This window comes from Schistocerca serialis, chromosome 1 (assembly GCF_023864345.2).
Source record: "Schistocerca serialis cubense isolate TAMUIC-IGC-003099 chromosome 1, iqSchSeri2.2, whole genome shotgun sequence".
NCBI classification, from domain to species: domain Eukaryota; kingdom Metazoa; phylum Arthropoda; class Insecta; order Orthoptera; family Acrididae; genus Schistocerca; species Schistocerca serialis.
The window spans coordinates 427,819,557-427,829,486 of NC_064638.1; positions in this window are offsets into that span (position 1 = coordinate 427,819,557).

Genomic DNA, 9,930 nt, shown 5'->3' on the forward strand with positions numbered 1-9,930 from the left:
CGTGACCCTATCTGCCGTTGTCTCCTCTGTGTTGCTCTCCCATGCCTGCCTTTGACCGTCCGCCGGGAGCCCTCTCCCTTTTAACGGTCAACATTAACTCCATCTCCCACCCGGTCAAACTTCGATCTTTGAAGGACTTTCTCCGCCTTGGTGCGTTTGATGTGGTATTTCTCCAGGAGGTTTGTGCCCCTTTTCTATCTGACCTGGTTGGTTATGAGGCACTGTATAACATCGACCCTGACGCCCGGCGGGGTACTGCTTTGCTCTACCGATCAGAATTCACTCCATCCCATGTTACCACGCTACCCAACGGTCGCGTCATTGCATGTATCCTTCAAGATGTCCTTTTTCTAAATGTCTATGCTCCTTCAGGTGCTAACCACAGGCATGATAGAACAACACTTTTTCAGTCTGATCTCCCCCCTTTCTTAGCAGCTCGTCGCCCTATCGTCTTTGGCGGAGACTTCAACTGTGTGGTAGCCAAAGTTGACCAGGTCCCGACGCCTCTGCGGTGTGAAGCGCTCGCTTCACTCCTTCAGGCGGCTGACCTTACTGACACGTGGCGCCACTTCCATCCCGCCTACACGCAATTTACCCACATCTATCCCACTGGAGCCAGCCGTATTGATCGTGTTTATGTCTCGGCTGATTTGACTCCCGCCCTTTGTGCCGTCCAAGTCATACCCGTGGCCTTTAGTGACCACTGTGCGTACTCGTGTTCCTTGCGTATCGCGGGTCCTGCCCCGGTTCCTCGTGGCACCTCTTGGAAGATGAATACCCTTCATCTATCCCTGCCCGAACTTCGTGCTCTTGTCACGAAAACGTGGCAGGATTGTCTCGTGGACACTTCCCGGTACCCTACCACGATGGTTTGGTGGCTCTGCTGTGCGAAGCCCCGGCTGCGACGTGTTATCCGGCAATATAGTCGCGACGTCGCCCACTGGAAACGTAGCACGTTGGCCTTCTATCAGCAGTGTCTCACTGACGCCCTGACTCTTCCTGCTGACAGGTACGATCAGCTCTGCATGCGCCTCAACAAAATTAAGGCGCAAATCCTTCGCTTCTCTCGGGAGAAAGCCGATGGTATGGTGGTGCGGTGTCGTTCTGCATCCCTGATTGAAGGCGAGGAGCCATCCATTTATCACCTTGCCTCTGAACGAACTCGTGCCAAGAAGAACACCATTCTGCGCCTTAAGACAGACGATGGTGCGCGTATCACGGACAACCGTGACGTCCTCCAACACCTGACGGACCATTTCACACACGTCTTCCAGGATGTTGAGGTCGACGTCGCCGCCCAACGTGCACTTGTCAGTGGGGTGCCAACTTCTTTGGATCGTCATGACCGCGGCTCTTTAACCGAGCCCCTGACACTCGCTGACCTCACATCTGTCCTCCGTGCCTGTCCGGGACGCAAGTCACCTGGCCCCGACGGTCTCCCTTATGAGTTCTACCAACAATTTTGGGACCTGCTCGGCGACCGTTTCTGCGAAATGTGCCAGGAGATTTTTGCTGGATGCGACTTACCCGCCGACTTTTTATCTGGACGTATTGCCCTTATTCCAAAGGTGACTGGTCACTGTCGAGCTCAAGACCTGCGTCCTATCACTGTCCTTAACACTGACTATAAGTTGGTGGCACGATGCGTGGCCTCTCGTCTCAAACAGGCGATGACTAAGGTACTTTGCCCCACTCAATCCTGTGGCGTTTCGCGTCGGAACATCTTCACCGCCGCTTCCCTGTACCGCGATGTTGTCTTCCTCACCGCTGACACTCGCACTCCGGCTGCCATTCTTTCCTTGGACTTCGCCGGTGCCTTTGACAGGGTCTCGCACCCTTACCTGCTGGGCGTTATGTCGCGGATGGGTTTTGGGGAGCGCTTCATACGCATCATCCGGCACTTCTTGGATGGGGCGAATTCCACTATCGTGGTGAACGGTTGCCGGTCGCGCCCCATTCCCATCAGGCGGTCAGTTCGACAGGGGTGTCCCTTGTCGATGTATTTGTTTGCCTTAGCGCTGGACCCCTTGCTGCGTGACATTGGCCGGTTGGTCGACGGTGTCGCTCTCCCAGGCGTCACCTTCCGCTGTGCGGCCTACGCCGATGACGTTGGTGTGTTCGTTGCTAACGCCAGGGACATCGATTCCGTTCGCCGCGTTCTCGACGTTTATGAACGGGCCTCCGGTGCTCAGTTAAATCCCAACAAGACCGTGTTGCTTCCGCTAGGGCCACGATCATTGACCGTCGAACGCCCCTGGTACCGAGTTGTGGGGGAACAGCGCATCTTGGGTCTTGAGGTGACTGCCTGTCCGCAGCGTATGTTAACCCTCACGTGGCGGCGGCTTCTCACACGCATCAGGGGCCTTTGCGTGAGCCACGCTGATCGACGGCTCGACCTCCATCAACGCATCCAGCTGATTAATGGTTATCTCCTCTCACGAGCATGGTATGTCGCCCAACTCCTTACGCTGCCGAAGCAGATCGGCCGAGCCATCTCACAAGCAGTATATTGGCTCTTGTGGCGGCATGCGCTGTTCAAGGTTGATGCACTGACCTGTACGCTGCCGAAGGTCGATGGCGGCCTCGGCCTCATTGACTTTTCCCGGAAATGTGCGGCCCTTCTGATTCACCGTGTCACCGCTCTGCGCGACGCCGACCCCGGTGGGACTACAGCGGTCCTCTTCGACCGTTATCGTCCCCACTCGGCGCGTGCACCGGTCTGTTTGACGCATATTCCGTTCCGGCTGACGACGGTCAGAGACTATTACTTCCACCGCAGTTATGTCCTCACTGTGGCCACTGACAAGGCACGCACGTCGAAGCGCCTTTACCAGGCACTCCGAGGCCAGCCCACGCCACATAAATTAGAGGACAGACGACCATCGGTCATCTGGCACCAAGTTTGGGCTAATATTAACAACCCAGCACTTCCCACGGCAGTTTCGGCGCTATGGTACCGTGTCGTCAACAATTTAATCCCCACTAACCATCGCCTGGCGGCCATCCGCCTACGGCCCTCGGCTGCTTGCGGCCGCTGTGGTGACGTCGACACCAGAGAGCATCGCCTCCTCTGCCCCCACGTCACAGAAGTGTGGGATCTTGCACGTGTGCTCATAGCGCTGATAGGTGGGACGACACCAGCAAATGTGTCCACAGACTGGTTCATTACCCCTGATCTTCAAACACAACCCCGACCAAGACGTAACGCAATGGTGTGGCTCTTGGGCCACACCATTTTCACGATCTACGACCTTTCCCTCACCGATGCTGTCTCTTTCATGGACTACCTGTGGAGCCAGCATCGCGTGGCGGAATCTGCTCGAAACTATACGACCACTTTTGCCCGGTTTTTGAAAGTTGCAATGATCCATGGATGTCAAACGGTATTCCAGGTTGCCTAGGGCACCTTGTCCGGGCATTGCCTGGGCTTGCCCCTGGTTCTTTGCACCAATCTTTGACTTGACACTCCTCAGATTCGCAATTGGAACAATTATTGCAAAAACTTTATTGGAAACATAGGAATCACGTAATCAATCTTAGAAGTTTATTCCTTCGTTAATTCTCTGGGCGATGGGATTATCTCGCCAGTTTTATTTTCACTTGTGTGTGCTGCCGTCCCTGTTTTTAATTTCCTTTCATTTCTATCTTTCTTTCTTCCTTTTGGTTCTCAAATCAATATTTCTTCACACCTGCAGAGCGAGGTGTCTTTCTGAGTCAAGTGTCGTCGCCCGTTGCGGCATAGCGGAGTATGCCCCTCGTTTTTAATTTCGTTCCTGGCAACAAGTCTTGCTACTCAATGCACCCTGCTGTACGTGCTGCGTCGACACTCTCGGATGGCGGCAATTTTGGAGCGGACAAGGTAGGGCTGTAGGGGAGGAAGGAGGCCCAAAAAAAAAAAAAAAAAAAAAAAAAGTGTAGTATCTGTTCTTATCAGCTTAATATGGGCTGATATGGGCTGATTTCTGCACTGGGAAGCGGTCGCTTTTATTCTCCTGTTTCAGGTCCGCGACCTGAACAATGGAGCTTGTGGTGACGCTGCCGGCGGAGGTCTTCCGCTGCCGGATCTGCTTCGTCACAAAGGCTGCAGGCAGGCCAACTTTTGGGGAGTACAAGGACCACTCGGCCCTTCTCCGCCACTACAGGAGGCTGCACGACCCGGAAACGGTTCCCGTTTTCGAGTGTCTGTTTTGCGGCCGACGCAACCCGCGGCTGAAGACGCTGCGGCTACACCAGCGGCTCTGCAATGCAGATTCCGCAACCCCCGGCGCTGCCAGTCGGGGGAGAGTGAGTATGGGACACGATGCCGTGTCTGGCTCTCTGGGGCACCCAGAGAGGTCAGCCGGCGGGAGGTCACAGGCGAGGGCCCCCGAAGCTAGTAGGACAGGCCCTTCGTCCTTAGTTAGTGCTGGGCGAAAGCCACAGGCGAAAGCGGCTCGGGAAGCTAGTACCATAGGCCGCCTAGCCTTAGATAATAGAGAGGGGCTATGGCCACAGCCCAGTCCGGTCCCCGAAGCTAGTAGGACAGACCGGCTGGACTTAGGTTTAACATACGCGGCGGTCCTGACCCGCAGCAGCGTGGTGGGCTCACAGGCTGCCTTGCCCTCACCCTGTGTGAGTGTGCAGGCGTCTGCGACGCCCAGGACGGCGGTGGTTGCCACCCCCGCGTCGTGTGTACTTTGTGTGCGCACGCCGAGGAGGTCTGGCATCCCCCTGCCGACACGCTCCGCGACGTCAACCGCGTCGCCACGAGTGCCGAGCGCAAGTTCGGGAGGCGAAGGCAGCACGCTGCCGACGCCTACCGCCGAACGCGTCGCTCCGGCCAGAGGCGCAGTGTCCGGCATGGGCCGCGGCTCGCCGCCGCCCGCGCCGGCCATTGCACCCAGTGGCGTACGCTGGCCACGTCGTGCGGCTGCCGCAGGTGCCTCCCGCCCGCCATCTGTCGGGAGCGTGGGTACCGGCCTGGGACTGCCGCCCGCATTCGCTACGCCGCCAACAGGTGGCTCTGCGGTGCGGGCGAACAGTGGCAGGCAGGCTGCCTCGCTCGCCGCGACCGTTGGTGTTGTCATTCACGGCGCAGCCGCGCCGCCGGTTGACGCACCAAAGGCCGCGCGCCCGGCGGATGCACCGGATGGTGTGGTGCTTGTGCGGTCGCAGACGTACACGCGCCGCGTTTCCTCTGCCCTGCCGGCGGTTACGACGAGTGACGCCCGTCACTCCGTCTCCGCTCAGGCAGGGAGTGCTACTAATCAGAAAGCTCCTGTTACAGATAACGAGTGGCACGTAGTCACCCCACGGAGGGACAGACGCCGTGCTGCAGGACGCAGACCACCGCCCCCGGACCGACGGCGCATCATACCGCCCAGTCCGCGTAACAGCGGCCCGGCGCGAGCCAACGCGCCTGGGCGGCCGGCGCGAGCTACACCTCGTGTATCTCGCGCCGGCGGCAGGGCGCGGGCGACCGCTGGGCCATCTGTTGGCGGCGCGGCGAACAACAGCCGCGGTGCGCTGGGCCCGAGCGCCAGGCCGGCGCGAGCTACACCTCGAGACGCCCGGCCGGCGCGGGCTACACCGGCCACCCCTACGACCACTGCGCCATCTGGTAGCGATCGTCGGGCACCCAGTCCGCGTAACAGCGGCCCGGGCCGAGCCGGCGCGTCCGGTCAGCCGGCGCGAGCTACACCCCGTGTTTCTCGCGCCGGCGGCGGGCCGCTGGCGACCGCCGGGCCATCTGTTGGCGGCGCGGCGAACACCAGCCGCTGTACGCCCGACCCGAGCGCCAGGCCGGCGCAAGCTACACCGGCCCCTGCTGCTACCGCTGCGCCACCTGTCACCAGCGCGGCGATCGAAAGCAGCACTGAGAGGCCCACGCCAGATGGCAGCACGGCACCACCACCGACGCAGACGACGGAGCGGCGCGACGTGAACGGAGGGACTGCAGCTGCGTCTCCGAGAACTGGCAGCAAGAGGAGGAGACGCCGACGCCGTAACAACCGGCCCAGTCCTAACCTTCCGCCGCAAAACTCCCGTCCTACACCGAACCCGACCAACCCTCCTGTACCCTCCGAACAGGGCGCAACTGAGGCAGCTCCGCCCCCCCCCTCCCCCGGCCGACGCTCGGCTAACGGAGAGGCAGCGGCGCTGGCTGGCGGCCCTGGAGAGCGTCCACAACCAACCGTGGGACGCATTCGTCGCGGCCGTCGAGGACTTCATCTCCGAGATCGCCGAGACGAAGCCACAACGCCAGGCAGCCGGAGGTCGACAGGATGGGCCACCAGCAGCAGTGCACCGCGGCCAGGGCCGCGCCGACGCTGCTGCCAATCCCCCTCCCCCTGCCCCTACACGCGGCCGCGGTGGGCGGCGCGGTGGACGTGGCGCACGGCGCGCGGCGGCTGCCGAGCGTCGGTACGACGCGAATGCAGCGTCTGAGATTCAGAAGCTGTACCGCGCGGACCGGCGCAAGGCGATGCAGCGCGTCCTTGGCGAGACGTCGCCGTACTGCCAAATCGATGGCAACGTGCTCACGGAGCACTTTAAGGTAATATACTCTAAATCCGACTTTTCCGTTACAGATGCACCAGCTGCTGTCCCGGAGTTTGCCGCCACCACGCCCCCTGATGTCAGCGAGGAGGTCCTGTCGCTGATCACCGCCGCGGAGGTGCAACAGCGGCTCCAGACGGCGAGCAATACTGCTCCTGGGGCAGACGGAGTCACCTACTCGGACCTGCGACGTGAGGATCCTGGCTGCCACGTGCTAGCTAAGATCTTCTCACGCTGCTGGAATGAGCGGAAGACTCCGGTGCAGTGGAAAATATCCACTACCGTCCTCATCCACAAGACAGGGGACGTCTCGGACGTGACAAACTGGCGGCCTTTAGCATTGAGCTCTACCATCTCTAAGCTCTTTGCTGCAATCGTTGCGGACCGCACTTCTCTCTGGGCAGAGCGGTTGAACCTGCTCTCCCCAGAACAGAAGGGCTTCCGCACGTTTGAAGGCTGCTACGAGCACAACTTCATTGTGCAGACGGCAATTGATGATGCAAGGCGCAGGGGAGGCCAAGCATGCTTTGCTTGGCTTGATCTAGCGAATGCTTTCGGTTCAGTGCCTCACGCTCACCTCCTTGGAGTACTGAGCAGGATGGGACTACCAGAGCAATTGCACCATCTAATTGCCGACATGTACGGTGGTTGCTCCACCCGCGTCCGTACATCTGACGGACTAACGGAGGAGATAGAGATCCAGGCAGGGGTCAAGCAGGGCTGTCCACTGTCGCCCATCGTCTTTAATCTCGCGCTCGAGCCGGTACTTCGCGCCGCAACCTCACTCAGAAATGAGTGTGGTATTCCGCTCAGCGGCGTCAGTGTGAGTGCACTGGCGTATGCGGACGATATCGTGCTTCTGGCGCGGGATTCAGAGGCGATGCAGACGCTCCTCAATGTTGTGGGTGAGGCGGCGACGTGGGCCGGGCTTACCTTCAAGCCGTCGAAGTGTGCCACGCTTCACATCCGCCGTCGGCAGACACTAGGCTCGGTATTCGCCCTGCAAGGGGGAGAACCAGCCGTGCTCGGTGCGGGTGACGCCTACCTCCATCTTGGCGTCCCCACCGGGTACAAAGTCACGCAGACGCCAACGGATGCGATCGCGGCAATTCGACGCGACTTGCAGCACCTGGACGCTTCCCTGCTGGCTCCCTGGCAGAAGATTGACGCTGTGCGTGTCTTTCTCCTCCCTAGGCTTGACTTTGTCATGCGGGGCGGAGCGGTACGCAAGGGGCCGCTATCTGCACTCGACAAGGCAGTGAAAGCGGCTGTCAAATCATGGCTGTTCCTCCCACAGCGTGCGTCCACCGAACAGCTGTACCTCGCGCTGGGAGAGGGAGGATGCGGCCTGACGCCGCTCGCGGACGCTGCGGACATCTCCACCATCGTCCACGGCTTCCGCATGCTGCACTGCGACGACGCCACCGTCTGCGACATCGCCTGGGCCACACTATCTACGGCCGCGCGCCGCCGACTGGGGAGGGAGCCGAGTCGTTCCGACTTGGCCACCTACCTTAGCGGCAGCACTGAGGGTGACCTCGCACGCGACGGAGGTGACATCCAGTCACTGTGGACGCGCGTCAGGAACGCCACAAGGCGCCTAGCGCCGCGTGGCGTCACTTGGCGCTGGAGTGAGCTGCTTTCCGAGTTGCAGGTGGAGGTCGGCGGCCGACCCGCCATCGCTGACGACGCGGAACACGGCGGCATCGGAGGGGTGACGCAGCCGGCCACGGAGGGGACGGCGCCTGTGACTACACGACACCTCGATGATGGCGGCGATGGACCGCAACACGATGATGACAGCGTGGGACGCACCGCCAACACTGGCGTCGAGCATGTCCGGGTGGGAGGGGGCGCCAAACGTCTTCTCTCGCGGACGCTCCGCGAGTGTCTGAGGCAGCGCCTGCGCCACATCCTACTCAGGAAACCGGACCAGGGGAAGGTGTTCGAGTGCACCAGGGAGTCCACAGCGTCCAACCACTTCATAGCGGGAGGCAAATACACCCGCTTCGCAGACTGGCGCTTTATCCATCGCGCCAGGCTCGGAGTCGTGCCTCTGAACGGTTGTCGCCGCTTTGATGGGCGGGCAAACAACAACAAAGCCTGCCGACGCTGTGGCCACAACAACGAGACGCTCCCGCACGTGATTAACGCGTGCATGGTGCACTCAGCAGCCCTGCAGTATCGCCACAACGCGGTCCTCAACCGCCTCGCGACAGCAGTCGCTGGGCGGCCAAGGAGAGGAAACACTGCTGTTCCTGACATCAGGATCAACCAAACCGTCATAGGGGACAGCAGTGGGCTGCGTCCGGACCTCGTAATAACCGACGAGGCCGCGAAGTCTGTGACCATCGTCGATGTGACGATCCCCTTTGAAAATAGGCGGATTGCGCTCGACAACGCTCGGCAACTGAAGAAGATAAAGTACGCCGACGTTGCGCGCGGATTAGCCGCTCGCGGCTATTCTGTCACTGTCGACGCCCTGGTTGTCGGCAGTCTGGGGGCGTGGGACCGCCAGAACGATGCAGTGCTTCGGCACCTAGGCATCGCTAGCCGCTACTGCCAACTGATGCGGCGGCTGATGGTGTCTGACACCATCAAGTGGTCCCGCGACATTTACGTGGAACACATTACTGGCCACCGCCAGTATGTGTCCCCCTAGACTGTGGCATGCTCTGACGTCAGGCTGCGAGACCCTCGAGACTGCAGTCGTCGGAGAACTTCGAGGTCGGTGCCTTCGTGACGTCGGCGTCGAGATTCTCCTCCACGACGCGGGACCGCGGCGCTACACCATCTTCGCGCCGCACTGCAGCAGTGCCGAGTCAGTAGCGGTGCGTGCGGTGCTGCCTGGTGCCCCTCCCTCCGTGGTGTCCGCCGAATATGGCCCCCACCTCGGTTGGCGCGGTGCTGGGCGGCGCCAAACGTGTGCCTACTGCCCGGCAGTCTCCAGCCAGCGTGGGAAGCAACGCCCTCCTGCCACGACACCCCGGTGACGTCTGCCGCAAGGCGGACAGAGGGGAGAAGTCCGGCTGTGCGTGACCTGCCTGCGTGCGTGGCACACCAGCCGCTGGCAGCCGTGCATGTGCAGTGTGCTGTCAGGGCATGGAGATGAATGCAATAAACAAAATAGATCCTAAAACTAGTTCCAAACCTCGCCGGTCTGAAATATCTAAGGCCGCGCTTATCGCGGGATTAATCTTAAGGTAATATACTTAAGCATCCGCGCCTAACGCGGTCTTCCAATATTTAAGTAGTGGGCTTAACCCACGAATTAGAATTAGATTCAACTACTTAAGTGCGGTTAGAACCGTCTACTATATATTTCAACTTAAATTTTCATTAAATTTGTAAAACTCGATTTGTATAGAGTCATGAATGTTCTTTCTTAAATTT